The sequence below is a fragment of the Phoxinus phoxinus genome (genome assembly GCF_949152265.1).
Source record: "Phoxinus phoxinus genome assembly, chromosome: 20".
Lineage (NCBI taxonomy): Eukaryota > Metazoa > Chordata > Actinopteri > Cypriniformes > Leuciscidae > Phoxinus > Phoxinus phoxinus.
Window position 1 is genome coordinate 6,558,153 of NC_136895.1, and position 25,406 is coordinate 6,583,558.

General features: G+C 36.5%; 1 long non-coding RNA gene across 1 annotated transcript in view; it reads left to right on the forward strand.

Moving 5' to 3' along the window:
• Positions 1–212: 212 nt before the first annotated feature.
• LOC306987642 overlaps positions 213–25,406 on the forward strand; it is a 114,235-nt gene continuing 89,041 nt past the window's right edge. The window contains exon 1 of the long non-coding RNA XR_013795212.1: positions 213–347. This is a non-coding gene — a long non-coding RNA (uncharacterized lncRNA). The remainder of the gene's footprint in view (positions 348–25,406) is intronic.

Genomic DNA, 25,406 nt, shown 5'->3' on the forward strand with positions numbered 1-25,406 from the left:
TAACATTTAATACATTTTGATTAATATTTAAATAAAGGGTTAAGATCTCAATTTCCCCAGGCCGGACATCACTTTTGGCCACAACTGTGTAGCCTATTACATTATATATGTATATTACATTATATTATATATTTTGCACGCAGTCACCACGAGAAAACAAAACAAAAAAACGTGCTGTGTATTTTGAGCTATTTGAGTTGCCGTAGTTTGCTGTAGTTTTCAAGCAATGATGGGTAATGTAGTCTTCCAGTGAGCGCCGGCGGGAAAAAGCTCTCACAGCTGTGTTGCATCGCATCTTGGTTTAACTTTTTGCTTTTCAAATGAAACAAAACCAAGATTATCACAAGGTAAGACGTGGCTATATTGTTATTGTTTGTTGTTCATTTATAGGCTAACAGCTTTTCCAATGGGTGATGAATCATGAACACGCGTGCCTTCGTGCGTCGACTGGCGTGTAATGCTGGCTTGCTGATGGATTGTTGTGATATGTTCTGCTGCAATATTGATATAGGGAAATAATTATTGAGAAATTAGTAGGAAATTCATTGGGATGTTTGCTATGATGTGAGGCAAGTGACGAGAGAATGTAATCGGGAATGCCATGCAAAAATGACACAAGCCACTTGCTGAATTATTTCTCCTCATCTTCCAAAATAAATAAATAGTAAGAGTAAGAGTGCGTAGTGTGCACTTTTTTTTCCTCTGTGACTATTTTTTATTTCTGGTTTTCAACATTGACATTAATTAGAAATTTCTGAATTTAATAATTATAATTTCTGAAGGATCATGTGCCACTAAAAACTGGAGTAACGGTATGGTAATAAATGACATTTTAAGTATATTAAAACATAAAACGGTTATTTTAAATTGTAATAATATAGCCTACAATTTTACTGTTTTTTTTTTTTTATAAAATATTTTCAACTTTTGTGAAAAGAGACTTTTTTTCGAAAACATAAAAAAAAATCCTAATTATTCCAAACTTTGGACTGTATTTTCAGGTTTCAATTTAATTGAATTTTTAGTCATTTTGTTATTTGCTTTTGTCATGTTAATTGTTTGGTTTTATAAATACCTTTCATTTTTTTTTCAGCTTTATTCATTTTACTACCACAACTACTAAGTAATTAGTTTAAGTTTACGTTTTTATCATGTGAATGTGACGCATAGCTTTATTTCTTTTACGGGAAACTTTTTATGCGTTTTGGCCGTTCGTTTACACAACAGCTTTTTAGGGACCTGGGAATGCAAACATTTGAAATCGTGTTTCAAAGCTTAAGTTTGGAAAATGTTATCATCTCATACAAAAATGTGAATTTGGGAAAACAGTGAGTCATGCGCATAATTATTACGTTTCCAGTCTATAGGTGTGCAGTGTTTCATTACAAAGTGACATTGCCATTTACTGGCCTGATATGAATAATACTGTGTCTTAGTCGTTTTCACGGATCCGTGTGATCGGGGATCGGTTTGAGAACCTTGGCGTCTGTACGTGATAAATGCAAATGAAAAACCTTTTCATTTTTACTACATTGTTGACGTGTAAACGTACCCTAAAACAATGGCCTTAATTCATTCAGGAATCCGATTCCACTGATTGTGCTGTGCGTTTTTGACTCCCTAAAAATAACTGGCTCATAAAGAGTCATTCATTAGGGAATACTGGTTGGGCTGTGTGTTTCGCACTGTAAATGCTGTAAATTGTGTTTCAGTGCTCAGTCCACATCGGAAGAAAGCCAAAAAAAAGTTAAAGTCGGCATGAAATGGAATTTGTTGTTCTCTTTTCTTCTCTGTTGTGATGTATATTTGATTGAAATGGCTTCTGGAACAAGAACAAATGTAGGGCGGGGCTTGATTTTGTCTGTGGGGAATTGATTGGATGGTTTGGTTTGCTATTGGTGGATCTGATGTGATTGACAGGTTGCCCCGCCCTCATCATCAGAGATGAGATGAGCTGCAAGAGAGAGGGCAAGTTATTCTGATTCAAGATTATGAGGAACATGAATTAAAAGGCAATAATGATACCCCGATGGCACCCAGACGGCAACATAGTGTCGGCCCAGATCCGGGCCACATCTGGTACATGTGGATTGGATTTAACGTGTACTAGATGTGGGCCAGACACTATGTTGCCGTCTGGGAAATGTTTTATTTTATGGTGAATTTAATACAATAAAATACATTTGGTGTAGGATTGACTCAGAATTGAAATTCAAAGCAAATAATTACACATAAATGGCAAATAACATATGCTGAATTAAATGTGATTTTATTTTTTTTTAAGTAGAAAGACTGAAGTAGTATTCTTGTAAACATACCCCACTGCAATAATATTTTAATAAAATTTTTGAAGAAAAATAAATAATTTTGAAGTTATTTTTTTTTCTTTAAAAAGAAAGGTCTAAACACGACCCTCGGTTGTCATATTCACTGTCTTATTCACAATAATTTTTTTTAATTTTTAGCACTATTGTTATATTTCCAACCCAAACAAACGTACTTTTTCTGTAAAAAAAAATGCGCCTGTGCTATTCCTTTTACATAACGACATATCAAAGTAGAGTTTATGTAACGCGAAGACATTCAGACATTTGTATGCGTTTCTTAACTGTCCAAAATGTTACTTTTGTATGCCTCTGCCACAGAAAAAAAAAAAAAAACGTTTGATATGTGTGAGAGTCCCTGCTGCCTGCAAGTCCCCAGCCTCCCACACACACACACACACACGCACACACACATAAAACCTCCGCCGCCTCGTTCTCTGCCTCTCATCAAACTGCAGCCAGCGTTGCTCCCTGACAGAGCACAGCTCCAGCTCTGGATGCACTACAGACACGCCACGAGGAGACACACCGCTGGAGCCGGTCCGCCTGCCAAGAGCTGGGGCCCGAGAGGCCCCCAGAGGCCCTGGGGTGTGAGAAAGCACTGCATGCCGTCAGCGCGTCCCTCCACCAGGCCTCAAAACCGGCGCGAGCGAGCGATACCATACCCTCCCCTCCCGGAGGTGGACTCGCTTCAGCTTGTTGAAGTTGCATCGTCGTGCTTGGATGAGCAAGATTTAAATGCTGTTCAACAGAATAAATTATAACTGACTCCAACATTTTCCACTGAAATAAGTAGCATCAGTCATTACGGGTGCAGTAAAGAAGAAACTCAAGCAGAACGAAGAAGGAAGAGAAGCATCATCAGCTATAACCTAAACGCAATGATCAGATGCTGAATGCAAAAGTCGCATCCATTGCTGACTTTTAGCCCATTGTTCTTTTTGTTTATCTCTTCATATGGACGTCTCGCCCTTGTGGTAAAAAAAAGAGAAAAGTACACTTTAGCATACTCTTAAAAGTACAGAGTCTCGCACGTGAAAAACAGACAAAAAAGTTTATATATCGAGGTCACGAATTAAGAATTCATACGATTTATTTATTTGTTCCCTTGTTTTAGTAAATCATGGCCACTTTGAACTAATTAGTTTCCTCGTTTTGATTTCACTAAAACAAGGGAACAAATTATTATATTGTGCGCATTATGTATTAGTAAGTCGGGGTTATGAATTGCATTTTTCACAATATACACATATTTGCTCCGTACCAAAAGGGAGTGCTTACTATGGAAATAATATAGTCTTAATGAATGTACTTAACTGCTGATTGTAAATTTTTCAAACACAAGTTAATTGCAATTAAATTAGAATTGTATAGTTTTAATGTATATTAAATGCAATTAGTTGAACTTTTAATTTACTTAAGTACATATTTACACTGTAAAAAAAGTTATGACAACATATGTTTATTAGCCTACTTGAACTTATCAAAATACGTTTTTTAAATTTTTTTACAAGATATACAAGATTCAACTCATCAAGTCAGTTTAATATAATTTAAGTTGAAATGATGTAAACATCCAAGTGGATTATACTTAAAAAATGTAAGGCAGGAACTTTTTCACTTTTACGGTGTAAATGTAATTTCAACTTCCGAATGTTTGCAAGCATTTATGGTAAACTAAAATATACGTTAATGTAATTTCTATTGAAACTTGTATGTCATGTATTTAAATATATTTGTAATTACACATTTGTAAAGGTGAAGTTGCAATTTAGTCCATTTAAAATAATTAACTTTAAATGTAATATCAAATAACACTACAGTTCAAATTCTAGTATTTTAGTATGTTTTAAAGAATGACAAAATATTATTTAAACAAAGATTTAAAATGTACTTTAAAGTAAAGTTTTTAATTACAAAGTACTTGAGTGTTAATAAACATGACTCTTTAAGTATATACGCTTAAGTGGCCTTTTATTTCATTTATATTATTTTATCTGCAAGTACAGTTTGTTAAGAATATATGTTTCAAATTTAAAGTACACAAGTGCACATTCAGTTAAATTATGCACACTACTTTTTCACAAAGGAGGGTAAGTTAGAGTAGCGTCAACTTAAATATGCTAAACGCTCATTATCGTGACAAATGCCCCATAATTCTTTGTAGTTAAGCAAAGCTATAGCGCTGCGTCTGAAATCAAAAACTTCCCTACTGCGCAAAACAGTAGCATATGTCAAAAGAGTATGTCTGAATTCACAGTATTCGATACAACACAAGCAAAAAGTACTTAGATGAACTACTCCTTCGACAGAGATCAATGGACACTTTACTTAGCCTGGTACATTTCATTTGTACAGAGAGTCTGGCCACAAGCGTTAAGTTCTTTGAAGGCGGGTCCTCTGTTGAAGTTTAAAACTATTGGATCTGCCCAGAGCCACTCTGGATCTGCCATAACCAATCGCTAACGTTTGGTATGACGACTCAAACTAGCGCTCAACGTCATCGTTCTCAGCCACTCCCTCTGTTCGCTGATTGGACCGTTAAAAATGTGCAGAAGGAAACCCGCGAATATACCGCAAACCCAGGCGACGTACTGAAGGAAAATTAAAATTGAGCGGAAGTACGTAGAAGGGCGGCGGAGCCAGGCTACACTTTACTATCCCAATGAGACCACGGGATTTATGAATTGCAGTGCACTGATGCTGGTTGGTCACGTGAAAATAACAACATGGCGGATATAGTACGTCCAAATTTCATTCAATCATACTATATAACACACCCTTTTTTTAATGGTCGCAAAGTAAGTTAAAGTTAAAATGTAGTAGGGATGTCCCTATACCACTTTTTCACTTCCGATACCGATGCCGCAGCTTTGGCTATTTGCCGATACTGATATTAATTCAATATTTTTATTTTATTCTTGAACTAATACTAATAATAAAATATTTGGAAGCACTTTGTTCAATTAGCCTCCTAAAAACATCTCACTCAAATGGAGAACAAATACTTCTCCAGTATAGACCACAAAAACAGTTGATTATAAAAGACTGCCACCCTTTATTCAAACACAACAACAAATAAATAATAAAAATACAGGTACTTTAGTACTTAAAGCTACCAACAGGTTTAAAGTTAAAACAATTTAAACAGCAGCATTCAGCATTGTACACAAATAAATACAAAACTATCCCTCACAGTGCAGCTATGTGCAAATCACAGTAGTAATAACAAAAAGGCACTGAAAGACATAAATACATATGTATAGCATTCCAAATAAATAACATAACATTGACAAATGGTTCTGATTAATTCGGTTCGGGAGAAGAGATAAAAGCCCGCCCACACTGACAACTGATTGGTATGCGGGATCAATATGCGGGAGACTCCCGGAACTTCTGGGAGACTTGGGATGTCTGAAATACTTCCACACCGCTGACATGGCTATTTTGTAAGTTAGCTAACTCTCATACTCATGCGGCTATAATCGGCGACTAATGTTATCACGTGACAGGCTGCGCCGCTTAACTGGATGTCGCAGCAAGGGAAATGCTAACATTCAAGCATTTAGACGATGGTTTAAGCTAGATTTTCCCATGGTTTGTGTTGGATAGGTATCGGATCATATTTTTTTCTCCCCTCTGATTTCCGATCTAGCGTTCTGGGCCAGTATCGGCACGATACCGATGACGTGGATCGGATCGGGACATCCCTGAAATGTAGTACCTACTCCATATGCGATTTCAAACGCATATGTTGGAAGAGGTTACCAAATTAGTTAGCTTTGAAAGTGCAACACTTCAGCTTTCCTTTTAGGATAGGATTGCTAGCATGTCCTTTAGAAGTGGCTACACTGTGAAGCTGTAACCTTTGACCTCAATTAGCTGTTGAAAATTCCCACAGAGCAGCGACACACGCTAGTCAGATAATAAACGACTTCCCAGGACAAAGGAATGGAGATTTATTTGCTGCCGAAACGTTTAGCGTAGACGCTAGTGTTTCACCACGGGCCTCAGAAAGGTGAGATGTGAAGACTAAGAGGAATGATCTGAAGCTAACGCAGAAGAGACTGAACTTCCTTAATGCGTCCGAGACAATCGCCTAGACTGACTTGGCCATAACAGCACTTCCATCACGCATGTTATGCTACTCGGCTAGGCCTTTTTATTGGGATTTATTGTTCAGGAAATGGCAACATGCACTTAATATAGATTGGAATGTCGACACTTTTAATACAGTTCCCAGAAAGGTTTTCAATCATGTATCAATTTTCAGTGTTTTCATTTTCTTTTCTTACATTAGTAACGCTGACAGAGGTTGTGATGGGTATGTGGTGTCAAATAAAACCAAACTGCAGGTGGTTGGTGGGCTTTTTTAAATAAGGATTTTTGCACATGGGGAGAGTGGGGTAAGATGAGCCACTTGTTACTTAACTTGTCCTCTAGGTGAAGATAAATAAGAAGGATGTACAATGTATTTTTTGTATGTTTTTACCCATAAAATTGTAATTGTTATACATATATATACATAATTTTTTTACTTAATTACATTTACTACATATTTAGTATATATTAAACTGGCCAGGAAATAGTTAGTGTATATATATACACACATATATATATATTATATATATATATATGTATATATATATATATATATATATATATATATATATATATATATATATGTATATGTATATATTAATGTTTATGTATTTTAATTGCATATAACATTTTCTGATTCAAATTTGTCAGTCATACATAGGCTAAATTAAACTGGTTATATTTTTCACTGATAGTATTAATAAACTGAATATGTTTTAAATACAGAATAACCTGGTTTATGTATGAGCAATAAATCTAATTTCTTTCAATTGCAACAAGCTATATTTTAACCATGTATGTACTTTTTTTAAACTGGATACATTTAATTGTTTTCATGATGAACATTTATGCTGATTCTAAAATTAGCTAAGTTAATGATTTAAATTTGAATGATCATTTAAATAAAACCAAACAGATGCAAATAGTTAATATAAACTACACAGATTATTTTTTAATGCAAAAATCTAGAAAAATCTTAATGTTTCTAATCTATCCAATCTAAAAAATATCTTGAACATTTTTTTAATTAATGTAGGCCTATACTGTAACTGAAAAGTTAATTGGTAAATGTTAAAAGTGTATTTCAAATGGATGGAAAATGTATATCCAATTCAAATAAAACATACATTTAGGCCTAATGTTTTTGAGTTTAAAAATAAATATTATTTAACGTTCTAAATATTTTTTTCTACTGTTATTCAGATAGGATAGTCAAAGAGACTTGTGGCTCCAACATTATTTTAATATAATTTTTTTAATTTTCAGCCTTTTAGTTCAGTTGATTTAGGGTATGTTTACACTACAATGATGTACTAAAAACTGCAATGTTTTTCCTTTGTGTTTTTCCAAGTACAAACGACAAGGTTGTCAAACAAAACAAGCTGTGAAAACGACTAAAAAGTGCTGTATTTTTTTTAATGCCATGCCAGTAGGTGGCGATGTCACTTTGTAAAGAAATACTACGCGTCTATAGACTGAACACGTAACACGTGTGCAAGACGTCACCGTTTTCACAATGCACGTTTTTGTAGTTTTACACGGAGAGGTAAAGTAAAGAGGTAAAGAGTTTTACAATTTAGCGGTCGGTGTTTGATTACCCGTGGTGGGGGATAGTAGACTGATGTGCATCTGATTAGGAGAGACTAGATGTATAACTAATAAACGTTGTGTAATTAAAATACTGTGAAACCAAATTAATAATGTCTTTTTTGTAGATGAACGATGAGATAATGCCAAGTTTGCATTGTTGCTTGATATTACTTTAATCTTATAGAACCAATAAGATGAAAACCTGACAGGATTATTAAGTAAGGCCATGTAGCACATTAAAATGTAATATGTATAGTCTAATTGTACGTATAATATAATTTTTCCACAGTCTTTTCAATCCGCATTTGGGAAACGCTAGTCTAAAGCTATAAAGAGGCAAGCTTTTAAGGCAAGGAAAGCTAAGAATGTCAGTAACATCAAGAACCAATCAAGAGTCCTTCTTATCATGGACACAATTTAAATCCGAAGTTAAACCCTATACCCTTATAGTTGCTATATTAAATGTAAAGCCTTTAATCCTAAAATAAACAGCCACATACATATTTATATCATGTTGATTTCTTCTGTGTCATTAATTAAATCACCTGAGGAAGCCAAGGAAGCCTTTCATGAATAACATTTGTCATGTACATTGTAGTAGCAAGGGCTAAAAAAGTATACTTTGTTTAAAATAAAATCTCTTTTTTTTTTATTCAGCCTTACCTGGATATACAGTATATCCAGATATTTACGTATTTGCTCTGAAATTGCTTTAAAAGGTCAAAGTGCTTTCCAATAAAAAAAACATTTCACCAGCATAAATAACAAAGACCCAAAAACATAAAACACCAAAGCAAAAATGCATTAAAACACAAGACGAGCTGCAATCAACTGCTAACTCAGCCATATTGCCTGGTCAAGTAAATATGCCCGCAGACGTGTTTTAAAACGACCCAATGTAACCGCGTCTAATATCCAAAGGCAGGTTATTCCAGAGACGGGGTGCAGCAACAGAGAAGGCACGGTTCCCTTTGGACTTTAGGTGAGATTTTGGGACCTTCAAATAATGTTTGAGATGACCTCAGTGGCCTTGTTGTCTGGTAAATCTGGAGAAGATCCAAAAAATATTTGGCCTTCCAAACAAACATTAAAACCTTAAACTCCGTCCTGGAATTAACTGGGGGCCATTGCAACCAGACTAGCATTGAGGAAACACTGACATGCTGATTGGTCCCAGTTAAAAGCCTATACTATTGTAAAATACATTTTGTAAAAGTTGCGGTTCAATAGAAAAAGAGGAAGCCCCAGATACAAAGAGTTGCAGTTCAACCTTGAAAATATAAAAGCCTGTATAACCTGCTTCAAATCATTAAAATACAAAAAGGGTTTTACTTTTGTAATGTGCCTTAAATTAAAGAAACCAGCCTTTAGCACAGCACTTACATGCTTATCAAATATAAGCTCTGAATCAAAAATCCCCTCCAGATTATTTGCTTGCTTATGTACATTAGACGCAAGAGGGCCTATGACCAAGTATATGCGCATGTGACATAATGGAGCCGAGCACCAGGCATTCTGTTTTGGCTTGAATAAGTTAATAATTTCAATAAATAAAAAATGATATGCCATCCTGTCACTTAAGCAATGTATCTGAGTATTTAATGCAGAGCCATCATCTGCTGTCAACAAAAGATACAGTTGAGTGTAATCTGCTTAACAATAAGGAACATTATATTTTAGACAAACAATGCAGAGTGGTAGCATGTACAAAGAAAACAATATGTGCCCCAGAATTGCCCCCTGAGGGACACCACAAACATAGACATAATTTTCCAATTGTAATACAGAACTGCTGTCTTTTTAAATAAGAAAACCATTTTTGGCATTTCTCCAGATCCCTACTCACTGACTTAGTTCACACTTGCAGTTTGAAAAAACATTTAGTCCTAGTCGGTTTAGCGTTCACATGGCCATTTTAACACCGACCCTAAAGATACCGAACATAAAGGCATAGGGATTCGTTCACAACCTGATTGGTCTGCTTTTATTACGATCTGTATTTTGCAGTGGAATTTACAGAGCATCCAAAACAATGCTGTGTTCAGGGCTAAATGTGCTCGTTGTAGCCAGCTGAGAACTCGTGAAGAGCTTATCAAATGTATATAGGAGATAAAACAGCGGCAGCAATCCTTCCGTCACATACAAATGAAGATTTGCAAGGAGACGCGGTTCTGATGACTGTACTGATCTGTAATGGGCAACATCACGACTAAAAAACTTAACGAGAAAAAAAACGGGAATGCTTGTGCATTCCGTGCTTTTCACGGTCTCATCTTGTGACATCATTTCCTGTTTTTAGTTAATTTACATATCTTTGGTCCGTGAGTCTCTGTCCTCTTGTTTGTTGCACACCAGGGTTCGGATGACAGCATTCACACTTATTCAAATGAACTGCACAGAGCAATTGCACCAGAGTTCACTTTAATCCAACCAAATATGCTAATTGTGAACACACCCTTAAACACTTACACATTTATGTATTTGGCAGACGCTTTTTTTCCAAAGCGACTTACATTGCATTTCAAGGTACACACATTTACATTATTATCAGTTCTTGCTTTCCCTAGGAATCGAACCCATGACCTTGGCTGAACTAAGTGTTGAACTATATCTACAAGAGGAGAAAGAGAAAGAGATGTTTAAAATGAGAAAAATATGCAGGGCAATGAGTAAATTCTAGAGGGTAAAGATCAGTAGAATCGACACTAGCTCTAATTGTCTTAATCTTGCCAGTAAATATTGCAAAAAGTTGTCACAAGCTTTTGAAGTGGAATCTGGGTAAATATGTGTTAAAGGTTTCAGTACAATTTTCGAATCCTAATCAAGCTAGACAAATATTGCACTTTTGCTGCCTTAACTGCCTGTTGATAATTGATCATATGATCTTTAACAATCTCACAAAACACTTGAAGTTTATCTTTTTTTTCCACTGCCTCTCTGCTCTCCTCCATTTTTGTCTAAATGCCCTGGTGATTTCATTAAGCCATGGCTGGTATCTAGCTTTAGGTGTTACTATTTTAGACGGCGCACACAGATTTAAGATTTTAGTGCATGATGTATTAAACCAGGAAATCATTGCTTCAGTGCCCATATCAACAATACAGTACGTGGCACTGCAGAACATGCATGCAGGGTTATATGCATCCACAAACTGACAGGCAGTAAAGGGATTAATAGCATGTAAACCGTTTCCAAATGGCCTATAAACTCTGCAGGACACCCCAAAACACCAGAAGATAACACTAAATCCACTGTGTGCCTATGCCTATGAGTAGGTCCCAGTACAGATTGTGTAAGAATTAAAGAGTCCACAAGATCTAAAAATTATTTAACCAATGGTTTGTCGGGACAACAAACATGAATATTAAAATCAAGATATCAGAGCTAGGAATCACAGTTGATAAGAACTCTGAAAAATTGTTAATAAACCCCTTGTTGTATTGAAGAGGTCTATTAATAAGTGCACAAAGAACTGGGCAATCCAGATCAGTCTTAAACAATTGAACCCCAAAACTCACATAGGATTCAACTGAAAGCAGACAAAAATTGGAGCAACCCCTCCACCCCTACCCGTTGCTCTGGGAGTATGTGTAGTTTAAGACTATTTACACACACATCCTCTGTATCATTATTTTGCATCAGGGGAGGTACGGGTTTGGTTTCATCAGAATCAAACTTGGCTCCTATACTTAATCAATTACCACAGGAGGCCAGTGTTAAAGGCTTCGATGTGAGAAACTGTAGGGAACAGAATCGACTGCATGATTCACAGAGCCATTCTTTCATCTCCTAGTTTCTCTCGGTATCATTGGGATGCCAATACTGAGTCTGATCTCAGTTCAGGCCTCACTTATAATTGCCTCATTTATAAAATAGTCCCGATTTTCGCTGGTCTTTAAGCGCTGATGACTCAAACAGAAATCTATGAGGCGTGCAAGGGTGATGGAGGGAAAATGCACACCACTTATTTGAGCTTTTGAAGAGAGAACCTCCTCCAGTCTAATGGACAAGTAACATGAGAGTGAAATAACATGGATTTTGATTTTTTGTTTCAACCCATTCAGACAGATAGATACAGACAGACTCTCAGAGAGATATTGTATAGACAGACTGTTAGAGAGTTACAAATGTAGACATAGCCTATATTAACAGATGGACAGATAAATAGATAGTCAAACAGACAAACTGAGAGTTAGAAATATAGATGGATGGATTGATAGATGGATAGAAAACAGATATACAGACATATGGGATGGGTGGACAGACAGATGGGATAGATAGACAGATATTCAGAAAGACAGATAGATAAATAGTCATTCTTTATCTCCGCCTCCGGGGAAGGCACTGCTGTTTAGAAATGGCTGTAAGATTCCTTTCCCAGCACTAACTGCTTGATTGATTGTAGTGTGGACATCAGTATGCCCTGCTGATAAAACAAAGAGGGGAAGTGAAAACATCTGACACTCAATTTATGTCGTTCATAGTCCAGGGAATCGGGATGGTGGACTACACGCAGGACGAGGCTGGGGCAAACGGATGCATTAAATGCCAGCATGCAGGGAATCTGATACCCAACTCTGGGGTCTCGCAGTGAAAAGGAAATATGGTGTGGCTTATAGATCTGACAGACACATAATTCAATATAGCCTTGGGAAGACGTTAAAGAAAGTCACTCGGGGAGACTAAACCACTGAAAGCGGCTGAGAGAGTGTACACTTGGTTATTGGTGGTCACACTGTTCACAACAGGGGAAAGTTGACGACAGCTTATGAGAAGCACTGTTTTAATCACTAGTTCAGTCGTGGAATCCATTGGGATCTTCGTTAGCTCTGCTGGAAACCCTAAGCCCACTTTATATATTTGCTCAGCCTTGCTTACAACACAATGACTGAACCGGTGAGGCCGACAGCAAAACCGTGGGAGGCTCGCTGGTGTTTTGATGTTGTGATATCAACAGGATGGTTTTGGCGAGCTGGATGCGAATCAAACATATGACTCATACGCACCGCATAATTAGCTGCCACTCCAAACCGACTTTCTATGAAACCACAGGATACGCCGCTTGGTTCAAACGATCATTACGCCGCATTAACTTGAGCTGACACTCAAACACAATGTCCTGACCTCTCGGCTGTCTCCAAATTACACTATGCACACATCCCGGGGCACAGAATAACAAAATGTCTCCGACTTTTCATTAGCGTACCGCGGCGAGCTTGTCATGCTTGCTTGTCACCTGGGAGTTTGGCTAGTCCAACATGGCCTCTCCTATAGCCTTGCTGGACAAAGCCCAGATCTTCACTGCCAGGCCTCAGTTTTGTTCCAGAAGTTTCCACCCCTCCAGTTATATGCTGAGGGGAAATTCAAAAAAGCCTGTGCTCAGTAGCCAGATCATGTCAGAACCTGTCAGGCCAAAGAAATGACCAGCGGGCCAACGTTTCTGCTGCTTTTACGCTCTGTATAGAGTTACGATTTTCAATACTTTCAGTGGAAGTGAGGTTATAGAGAATGTTTGCTCACATACTTGAACATTTAAGTGCATACAAATCGAATAAATACTGTTTTTTTGTTTACGTATTTGTTTATATATTTACCCTTACAAAAAAGTATTTTTGTGGTTCCGTGGTAGAGTGAAGGCTAATATTAAAAATATGGTTACTCTTTATTTTATAGTACGTGTACTACAGTGTACTTGGCTAAGAAAGTACCGGTAATATAAGGTAACTACATGGGTTTAGGTTATGGTGTAGGTTCAGGGTTAATACCTAGTTATTACCAAGTTATTGTAATTACTACAATGAGTATAGTACATGCAAAACAAGACTGTAAAATATGGTGCTACCAAAATTGTATAAAATATACATTGTAATATACCTGTGATTATCAAACTTTGAAATATACCTGTGATTATCCAACTTTAAATTCAGCAGGAGTATGAATGGTTTAAGTTGAATGTTTATTAACGCTCATGAATTGAGCGTAAAACTGTTACTGTAAAAAGTTATTGTCTGTTTAACTTAGTTACCTGATTGCCTAAAAATTGAGTTTACTGAAATTACAAATTTGAGTTAATACAATGGAGATTGATTTAATAAATAGAAACTCAAAATATTGTTACCTGAACCACATTAATAAAAAATAAAATAAAAGATATATTTATATATATATATATATATACAAAGTGGTGATAAATCATGAAAATATTTTTAGTGTTATTTCAGTATCATTGAGATAATATATTTTTTGTTTTAATTAGTTTTTATTTTTAGATATTCCATTTTCTTAAATTTTTTTGTAATTTTGTTTGTTTTTGTCATTTTTATGTCTATATGGTTTTTATTCATTTTTATTTAAGTTTTAGATTTAGTTATTTTTGTGAGGCTACGTCAAATTAAACTAAATGAACATTAGAAATGTGTCCTTGGCAGCTGAAATAAACTACTTTTTTATATTCCAATTCACATCTATTTTATTTCAAGTAATAATACATATTTTTATGGTTTTAGTTTTAGTTTATCTCTTGATCAAGGTTATTATCGTTTTGCATTTTTAAATTCGTTTTTATTTTACTTTTAAATTTCCTATAAAGTCAGTTTTATTTATTGGTTTTAGTTTAGTTTTTATTTTGTGAACACACACACACACACACACACACACACACACACACACACACACACACACACACACACACACACACACACACATATAATATATATATATAATTATATGTTTAGTTTCAGTTTTAGTTTTAGTAATTACAGTTTAACAGAGTCTACAGAACACTTCCAGGTAAAGACATTTCATTTCAGAAAAGTTTAATGTTTGCAGTTTACAGTTAACTTTTGTGCAAACCTCTTAATAATTGTTTGAGATTAAACAAATAACCAAACAAATGCATCTTAAAAATATCAAAGTAAAAATTATTAATTCATACTCATACATTCATATTCAATATGAAATATTGTTAAACGTGGTGTATAAGAAAAAAAAATATGCGTATGATTATTCTTTAGTTTTTTTTCTATGATTAATAATTTCAAATATGATTATTGTATTGATCCATTTATGCTTTTTCTTTTGTATATTTTAATAACCTATATTTATAGTTGTACTCCTATTCATATTCATGTGTTTTATTCAGAAAATACATTTAGTTTACTTCTCTGAAAATGTAAATCTATTTGTGTGGGCTAGACATGCTATTTTTTCCTGTTTTCTGCTCAGTGTGGTATCCTGTCTAATATGTGTAGTATCTTGTTTCTTAAGTTTCACATGAGATGGTTATCTTACTTGGAATTAAGGTACAGCTGTATTTGCATAAGGTCTAGACATAAGGTAAAATACTTATTTGGCCATTTCGGCTTCTTAAAGGTGCACTGTGTAGTTTAAGTATTGTATTAGCTAAAATCAATGTCTTTATTCATATATATGTCCTCATTGGTGTAAAATTACCTCTGCCAATGATCTGATTATCCTCATAAGCGAAGAATTTCTTATCTTTATTTACATGTGACGAGTAAGTTTAAGGAGGCTTCCTTCCCGAAAGAAAACTCAATACAGTGCTATTGGAAGACATGTTGTCATAGCTTCTTGGCACATAACGGCTACCGTAGTTGCAACAAGCATTTGAAAAGCGAGGCGCTATAGAGCACTATTCGTTTGAATGCAAAATACAATTTAAACGCTAGATGGGAGACATTCCTACACAGTGTACCTTTAAGGCTGGTTCACACAAACGCGAGACGCGAGCAGTGGAATGGGAAAAAAGCGTGAGGTCTCGAGACACGTCTTTTAAAAGTTGAACTTATTTTAACCCGAGAGCCGTTTTAGAACGACGTTTCATGCGCGAGAAGCTGCAAAAGACGTGAGACTCGAGCGCAGCGGTCACACATGCCAGTCTAGCACGCGTTTACATTGAAAAATGAAGTAGCGCAGTCCAATGGAAAAACGTGATTTTATTGTTGCTTATTATTATTTAATATAATAATATTAATGATTTTCAGTAACTGGTGATGGTTTCGTTTCCTTTTTTTAATTTTTTATAATAGGTTTAGTCTTAGTTTTCGTTTACGAAAATAACCTTGTTCTTGGTGTCAAAATGGTTGATATTTCATTTTTCACACCTTACTGGTTGACCTATGTAGGCTTGATCTCCATTTACTTTATTAAAAAGTTAACTTAAACATTTCTGAGCCCTAAAACTGGCTTGAAACTGAATCTTAATGTCAAAACACCAGAAGTCCAGAAGGCCATGCAAGTCAAGCACATCTGCACCGATCATCAATTTGATAAACGGTACCAAGGTGAAGGTTTGGCTCATGAATATTAATCAGGTAACTTGACTGGACATTATCCACCCAATTAATATTCATGAACCTTTCTATATGGTGATATCACAACCTGCCACAAATAGTGTTTTTCCATCTAAATGATACGGCTTTTACATGCATTTTGCTTTGTTTTGCCTCACTTTTGTGTTTTTGTTTTGTTTTGCGTTTCATTTTGCGTTTTTGTCTCGTTCTATTTCGATTTTCTATGTAGTCTTACAGTTTATTTGTCTGGAAAAAAAAACTCCAGGTAATTTTATAGATGGATAGATAGATAGAGGTGATGGGAAATATGGGATAGGAGAAGTTACGGACAGAAACAAATGAATATCCTTGTTTTATAATGTAATTCCATAATATCAGATTCAGGAAGAGACTTGTGACAATTTCCTTCAAACTACAAAAACAGCCACATAACTTACAGTCTAGACAGAATGAAAAACCTGCTCCTCAAAATATGAATTTGCCATGACATGCTATTGGTTTCCCCCAAAAATTGCTTTTGCAATTGTCATAAGAATCACTATACCACAAACTATTGACCCTGTTGTTATTTTGCATTATGGAAGGAGAGTGAAGTGTGAAGACAAGCATCACATATTGCTCATACGTAGGCATGCAACTCGTCCCGCACCATTTGTTTATGAATCATACCCCAAATCACACGGCTTGTTGAGGAGAAATTTACTTTTGCAAGAAATCAGACCTACAATTTTTACTTGGCATCCCATAGACTTACAATGAAAGATGGACCTGAGCCATATTTAAAGAACAAAATATCACAGAGATTTGAGTGTGGGCCAGAACACCCTTGCAACATCCCTGATTTATTTTTTGTATTATTAGCAATATACAAAAACTCCAATGGAATCATTTTAAATGCATTAAACAAAACACACACACACACACACACACACACACACACACACAGCTTTTATGAAACCATGACATTTCTACTCTGAATAGCGAGCTTGAATTTCTTTGTTACCATTGTGAAACTAGCGTCGCCATTAGTTATGAGTAAAATCAGGTTAATTATGTCTTAATGAAAATGCAACGGATATGATTGGAGGAAGAGAAGCGTTTTGAAACAATCGTGTTTCCACCGCCACTCCTCCCGATAAATTGCTCTCATTCATTAGTTTTTATCAGGAGCGCACTTTGGGAATCTCCGCACATTGTGCTACGGTTCCTTTGGAAAAATGAAAATAGATTGTCTTCTAATTAATCTCAGGCTTCTTAATTGCTTAATTACAGTCATTTACAGCTCAATACGAAAACAGACGAGAACGGGCAAATAAGGAGCTTCATGTTTTATTCACCGCACCAAATGGCGAGGTTTTCAAAGGACGTGCACATCCATTGCATTAGTGTCTTACTTGACTGACTTCAATGTCAGACAATGTCACCCTCTCGAAATGTCTGTGAATTCCTGGGCCCATAAATGAAGTGTCCCTCCTAGATAGATAACAAGGTCAATGCCCCGCTTTTCTCCGTGCTCTTCAGAAACCGCTGTGTGGTTGAGTGTGGCCAGACGGCTGGCTCCCTCTCAGAGACACGATGTCTCACACCCTTTGACAAACTGTACTAACCAAGCGGCGGTTGGGTGGAAAACGGCCCCACACTCGAAGACGCTGATAGCCTCGAATGTCCACTCTGTCTGACCCTCGAATACATTCCATAACTCGAGCTGTGCTAAAACACATCTGACGCCAGTTATCAGTGACGGATTGCTGGCCTAAAGCACGATTCTGTGTGAAAACATTCGCATGGGTCTGAGATTCGTCTTGGTAAGAAATTCTGTTCATGTCATGGGTTATTAGATCTTTTAGTTGAGTATGTGTCAATGATAAATGGGAAGAGGATGTCCAAGAGGATGCAAATAAAACCCTTTGCACAAATAGAAATCTAAACTTTTTGTTCAAGTTGCTTATTTATATGTCAAGTGTTGTATCCATAAATTACATCTAGGGACAGAATTATCAACAGCACTCACCAGCACAAATCCTCTTTTTGTGTAAAGTAGACACACAGTGAAAAATTTGTCATAAAGAAATGGACAGTTGTTTTTTAAAAATCAATTTACTGGTATTTGTGCCATTATTTAATGCTAAAAAAGCATATCACAATCCACTTTGCGCTTGATATTTAATATTATATTTCTTTAATTTGCTGTTTCAGGACAGCATTATTTCAATTGAAACTCTTGTTTGTGCCAACATTTATGGTAAATATTCACATACACAAAAAAATACTTTATTATTTTATACCTTATTTTATTTTATACCTATTTTTTTATTTAATTTAAATTTTTTATTACAAATTAATTTATGAATCATGAATATAATCAAACATTATTGGTCTTTTACCATAGGGAAGCCTAGACTAACTGCATATTTATTTAATATACTTTCTGCACACTTTAACAGTATTTAAATATTATACTAATATAATGGTTTGTGAAATGATAATATTAATAATTTTAGACCTTGCCACACAGTTGTTAGTCTACAGAAGTCCTTTATTTCCTGTTTTGTTGTTTTTTAAGAAATAATATAATTAACTAACTTGATAAACTAACTTAAGTAAATAATTAACTGCTTAAAACAGCTTATTTTTTTCTAAAGTTTCAACAAATTTCAAAACACACACACACACACACACACACACACACACACACACACACACACACACACACACACACACACACACACACACACACACACACACACAATTCATTGACAGTCAAAAATGAAATAAACAATCAATTTATTTTAATTCAGAAATTAAAAACATATTATTAAAGAAGATATGTCAGTTATTCTGTGTATAAAATACTTAAAAAGTATGTGTCACAACACTGAATGTATTGCAGGCTGTGGTTTGTGTTGTAACAAATCCATCTGAAAATTATATTTGTTTGATCAGCTTATAAAAATGCATTTAATCTATGCCGTGATAATGTTTATCCTTTGGCTGGACCATCAACCAACTATTTATACTTCACATTTCATATCTTGCACATGTCCAACTCTTAAACGAATTGGCACGCTCTTGTGTCATGTTCAACATCATCTCTGTTCTCACATATTCACAGCAGCCTGATAGATGACCTGGGGAAAAAATGCACATATGTAGAGAAGGCAGAGCTAGCGAGAGATAAAAGACATAAGGACATAAACCAGACCTCTCTGTAGCGTATTGAGTAATCTGCCTGGCGTACAATTACACACACTCACACACACTCCTCCCACACATATCACTGGCGCTACAGCTGGATGAAATGTACCGTCTCTGCTCGCTCTCATTTCTCAGCAAGATCTTTGAAATATTTTCTCATTTGCAGTAAATCAAAATTAAATATGGATGGTGCTGGTTGATGGGGCCTGTGTTATTAATCACTGGGTACACTTTACGCAGCCTGACTGTGTGTGTGAACCAGTGGAAGAACACCTGCCTTGGCGGCTGCGAAAGGAGACAGGCAAGCGGCTCTGTTTTGGCCAAACTCCAGGGGTCAGCTTGTATGCTAATCTGCTAATATGGTGAATATAATTGTAATTGAATCGTTAGGGCGTACAGATGAGCGGAGGAAACAAGCTATCTCTGCGTGCCAATGTTATGATATCAAATTGGTGAACGGGGTTAGATGGAGAGCTGGCGATTAGTGGAGCCAGACAGGCTTGATTTATACACCTGCTTAGAAACATTATAAACGAAACGGTGTCTTCACTGGAAGCACCCGGCAAGCGTCCCTTGAGGTCATCTATTGCTAAATTGTTGAGGTGACATGTCACTTATGAATGCTTAGTCACAGCTTAGGAAAAACTGTGAGGTCAAGACAGGACACCGGCAACGACTCAATAAAAACTAGCAAAAGAGAAAAATTGTCAAGACAAAACCTTATCTGAAAGGTTAATACGTTTTAAAAAACATTGAAGTTTGAATGTTAAACAGGCCTTACAGACAGACAGACAGACAGACAGACAGACAGACAGACAGATAGATAGATAGATAGATAGATAGATAGATAGATAGATAGATAGATATGAACCCCTTTAATTAAAACAAGGCAAACTAAATGTAAAATCTCTTATTTCACATGATCAAAGACACCTTAACTCATGAAAGTCAATGGATGTCAGATGAAAGGATCAATGAATGCTAAATAGATTGCAGAACATTTTATACATTTGTGAATTTTCGGGTCAAATGCATGATTAATAAAATTCACAGCAATCACACATTGATGTTGCACAAACAAAATAATTGAATATCAGTCACAAAAAAATAAGATAAAGTCGCTAGTAAGTTTGTGTAGTGCATCATAACCGGGCAACTGTCTGCTGATTTTATCATGCTCGCAGTGTAGACTGGTGCATTGATTATATAATGGGAGCGATCGAGCACGCATTTGCCGAATCCACGGTGAAAGAAAGAGAGGGCTGAATGTGTTGGCGAGCTGGAGAGTAGACAGTAGATTAAGTGCACTACACCAAAGCTCTCATTGCACAAGTGTTGTACGGCTCGGAAAGGCAGCGGTACGTGGGGGTGTATGAGGGTTGGTGGGAGAGAAAAAGAGAGGGGAGTGTTGTCTCTACTCTGCCACATGGCGGTAGGCTGGAGGAGAGGTTGCCAGGCAGCCTTTTGTGCAGTTCAAGGCTGTTTGAAATTTCAGTTGGATGGAGGTTCATTAAGGAGCCTTTTCGCCCAGCGTAAAAAGAAGTGTCCATCACCTTTAGAGCTCATGTGCCCACACTCACGGTGGCTTAGGTTTGCAGACACATAAAGCACTCGCATGTACGCCCACTTGCTCAGTTGTGGAGAAATCTCTCTGTGCGCTGCTCTAATTCATATGCCATCAGAACTCTGAATATGTGTGCGTTCAATAAAATAATCAATCTGGGTTGAGGCCAAGGCAATAGAAGCTGAACAATACGTTTGATTAACAAGCACAGCTTACATTACATCATATCAAATGCAAATCAACCAATCATACTCACCGTCTGAAACTGTAGAGCCTCTTTGTGACTGTTAAAAGCAAAAAAACAGAGGAGCTAGACTCCGGTATATCTGGCTCGTTCTCCCAATGACCTTTATTGGAATTCAGGGCACCGTGAACACAAAAAGGGGCTTGTTCAGGATGAAACTCAGTGCTTCCTGGAACCTTCTCCAAGAATAGCAGAAGGAAAAAAAGTATGACTTAGAGTAGCAGTGGTGCTCTAATTTTATGTGATCGTATTTTTTTACTAAACTAACAAGCGGCGTTGTCTTTTAGGCAGGGTTTGGGTTTCATCTGTCCTACTTTCGGAGGTTCTCTTGGATCGCAGTTGACATTCAATCACTTGTTGTCTGCCTGCGAGAGTCCTGGTTAATATTTCCGCACTGACCGCCGGCTGAAGTATTATATACTTGGCGCTGTTGTATATCAGCATGGCTACCGTCACCACACATCAGGATCAGGTGTCCTTGAACTTGTGGGCTCACTTGAACTTCTCTCAATATGCTTGATTGCAGCAATTGTCAGTATAAATATGGATTTAGATGGAAAAATCCATATCCCAGTGCTCCTTGCACTACCATTGAATGTGCCCCACAGGGCTTATACTTACTGGGGCTGTTAAACGTTTCAATGGAGACCGTGACATTGAAAGAGGATACTTCCCAACCCTCAGGAGACATCTTCAAGACATTCCCCCATAAATATGATCCTTGATGCCGTAAATCATCTTAGCACTTCGTATAGCCAACATTTAAAATGAGCCATATTGGTAATGGATGCATTCTAAAAAAGCCTGATGGACCTTTGACAATTTCCTAAAAAGTCTTACCATTCTCCATCGCTTGAGAAAATGCAAATGTAGTCACTGGCACCTGACTTACCCAGAAGATTGAAGGGGCTTATACAATTTGTAATAAGTAGTGTACAATAGGAGTTTAATTTTCACCCTTGACTGAACAAGGAATATTCGTTTTTTGGTGGAAGGGGGCGGGTTGGATTCCTACGCCTGTGAAAAGGGAGTTCATTTGGATGGAGGGTGTTTGCTAGTTATTTGCAGGGATGGAAATGAAGCCTCTTGCCAAGGCATCAGCTGCAACTGTCAGAGGTCTCTGAAGCGAACAGGGCTGGGGATTAGGGGGCAGATTGTAGCGAGGCAGCCGTTATGGTAACTGAGAGGCAGTGAGCAATTCAAGGCGATTGCTTTGCGGATATCTGGGGCCCTCTTAAGCTGCCTGTCACAGGTGAAGGAGTCTCAGAATAATTATCACAGTCTGTCTTGCTTCGACGCTGTAAGGATTCTGTAGCTGCGACTCAAATTATGTCTATGTTTGCTATGGGATTTGATTAGGAGATAACAGGAAATGGACATGAAACTTGTTAATTATTTATATGTTTTTTTTTTCCTATGTACACTTCCATTACCCTGTGTGAGACTTTCCTTTTATTAATTAGCAGTACTTAGGCAAGGATTGCTATTGCTCATGAGGTGTAGTGACACCTAACCTTAAGTTTAAACTGCACTGTTGCTATGGGCATGAATGATATCTCAAATGATGTGTTAAAACTTTGAAGTGTGCTATTACTTTTCAAGTGTACAGGCTTGTATTTCTCCTGGCAGACAACAAAACATGAAAAAATGCATTAAAAACTTGACTTGATGGCCCTTCCACCTAGCAGTCGCTAAGCAACACCCTAGCAACTACCTAAGTGCCCAATGCCTTAACAACTGGCCACAAGACCATATTAATGGCCACAAAATCAACCAAAACACACAGCTGTAGTGCCATAGCAACCATCCAGGGGTGGGTTTCCCGTACAACGTCGTAACTCGCTGCTTAACTACCATAGTACGATGCATTGTTGAAGAAATTTCCTGAAACCATATTGTCGCAAATTGGTCATTCAACCACGTTGGTTAATGATGTCACGCAGGTTTTTGTAGTAATAACTTCTTTTAATTAATCTGTTTGAGATCGAAGTAATGCTAGATGTTTTGTTATAAATTACGGACATGGTATCTGAGGGGTATTTCTCTTTATTTCAGTTATTTTGCTTTATTTCCAGATTCAATCATAGGCTTGTTTTTACATGGTAGAGCACGTTTGCACATAAAAAAAAAACTTAAAAGACGTAAATGACATTTGTATATATTCTAAATAAAATGTATAGATTGCACAGAATGTCAGCTTGCTTATTTGTCTCAAGATAAGGATTTATTGAGTCCACATGTCATGCAAACAAGAAACTTTGCATCTAACCACAGATCGAGAGCTGTCGTTCCAACCACACAAATTTGCAATGCTGTTTGCGAATGTTCGATAACTATGTTTTTGGGAAACACTGACTCGTTGAACTATACTGATAACGACAGAACGTGCGACCATAGTTGACTAACGATGCTTTTGGGAAATCCACCCCTGAACAGTCTAGCATTAAAATGCATAAAAAACAAAAATGCATAGTAATGCCATGACATTCACATAGCAATGCCTTAGCAACCACCTAGCACAATCTTAGAGACCACCTTAAAATTCCCAAAACAACACTTAGAAGACTTTAACAATTCCCTAACAACTGTCCAGAAAACTCTAGCAACTGATACACTAACGGAAATAAGAACATCCTAGTAACTGCATAGCAATGCCTTAGCAACCACATCGAAACCCATTAACAATTCCCTAATAATCATACAAATCCTAAAACCTACAAAACCTGCATTCGAACCCATCCAAAACACCCTAGCAGGCAAATAACAATGCAATAAACCATTAAGAACTGCACCTTGGCAACCCCCCACAATACACTATAATTTTAATAAACTAGCAAACTGAATCTAGAAAAAGGCAAAAATATAGAGATAGAGCTGACACACCTGTTATCTAGTAAATGTTTGTAGCAAGACAAGGACGATCTCTCTACTGGGCACAATGTAACATTTGAAGACAAGACATGTGATACGTCCACAACCACTCAAGCTGAATGTCAGTGTAAAAGATCCTTCATTTTCAACCTGGCAGTCCTTCCTAAACTCCCTCTCTCCCTTGCTTTGCTATGCAGCATTTAAGCTAGCCGTATTCTCATGGCTTCTTTGATGCACCGTCTCTTTTAGATTTATAGCTCAGTCAGAGCCAGGTGTAGCACTTGGAACTAGGGTTAAAAGCCCTTTTATTGCACAGTTTTATGAAACCAGGACAAGGAAACAAGAAACTGAATTTTGGAGATTAGAGAAGGAGATAACTGTTTGTATTCCTCCTTGAAATTCCAGAGGATAATGTAGGACATTCACTTTATGGACTCCAGAGGAAGAAAATAGGATATATGTGCATCTTCCCCCGCAGGAGTTTGGATCTTGTAAGAGATTGCGTCCTGGGTTAGGAGTTTGACATGAGCAAAAGGGGAAAAGCTACAAGATGGAGAGTGTAGTTTTACAAAGGAAATATTCAATTGCTGCTATGTTCTTCCTTGAAGATTTTTAAGAAGAAAATCTATCTTTTTGACAGTAAACATTTCTCCAGCAATACAAATAGTTGACATGAAATCAAAACTTTACACATATCTTTATCTTATTGTTTACAAATGATTTTATTTTCTGTATGGGATTGGTTATTTAATCCAAATGTAATAACTTTTAACTACATAACTAAATCTAAGTCTTTTTGCAAAACATTTCATTGTAGCTGAATACCATGAACACAAAGCAACAGGCTAAAGAACACTTACACATGGAACTTTTACCTATGATTTAGAAATGTCATAGCAAAAACAACTAGACTAACTAATAGAAATGTCATGCGTTATTAAAGACAAAACTCTGTAAAATAACACTGCACTTCATAAATACAATATCATTACAAATATAGTTACAAAAGTTATTCAGTCAAGAACAGCGAGTGCATTTAATGTCTTTGTTTGATTAACGTTATTGTAGATAGGGCAGCAGCAATATTAGGCTGCTATCACAATTAAGAGCTGCACAGATCCAATATAGCCTAATGTTACACATGCATTTTCTTTGTTAACCGTTTACGCTCACTCAAGACATAACCAGCTGTGTTCACGAGGATA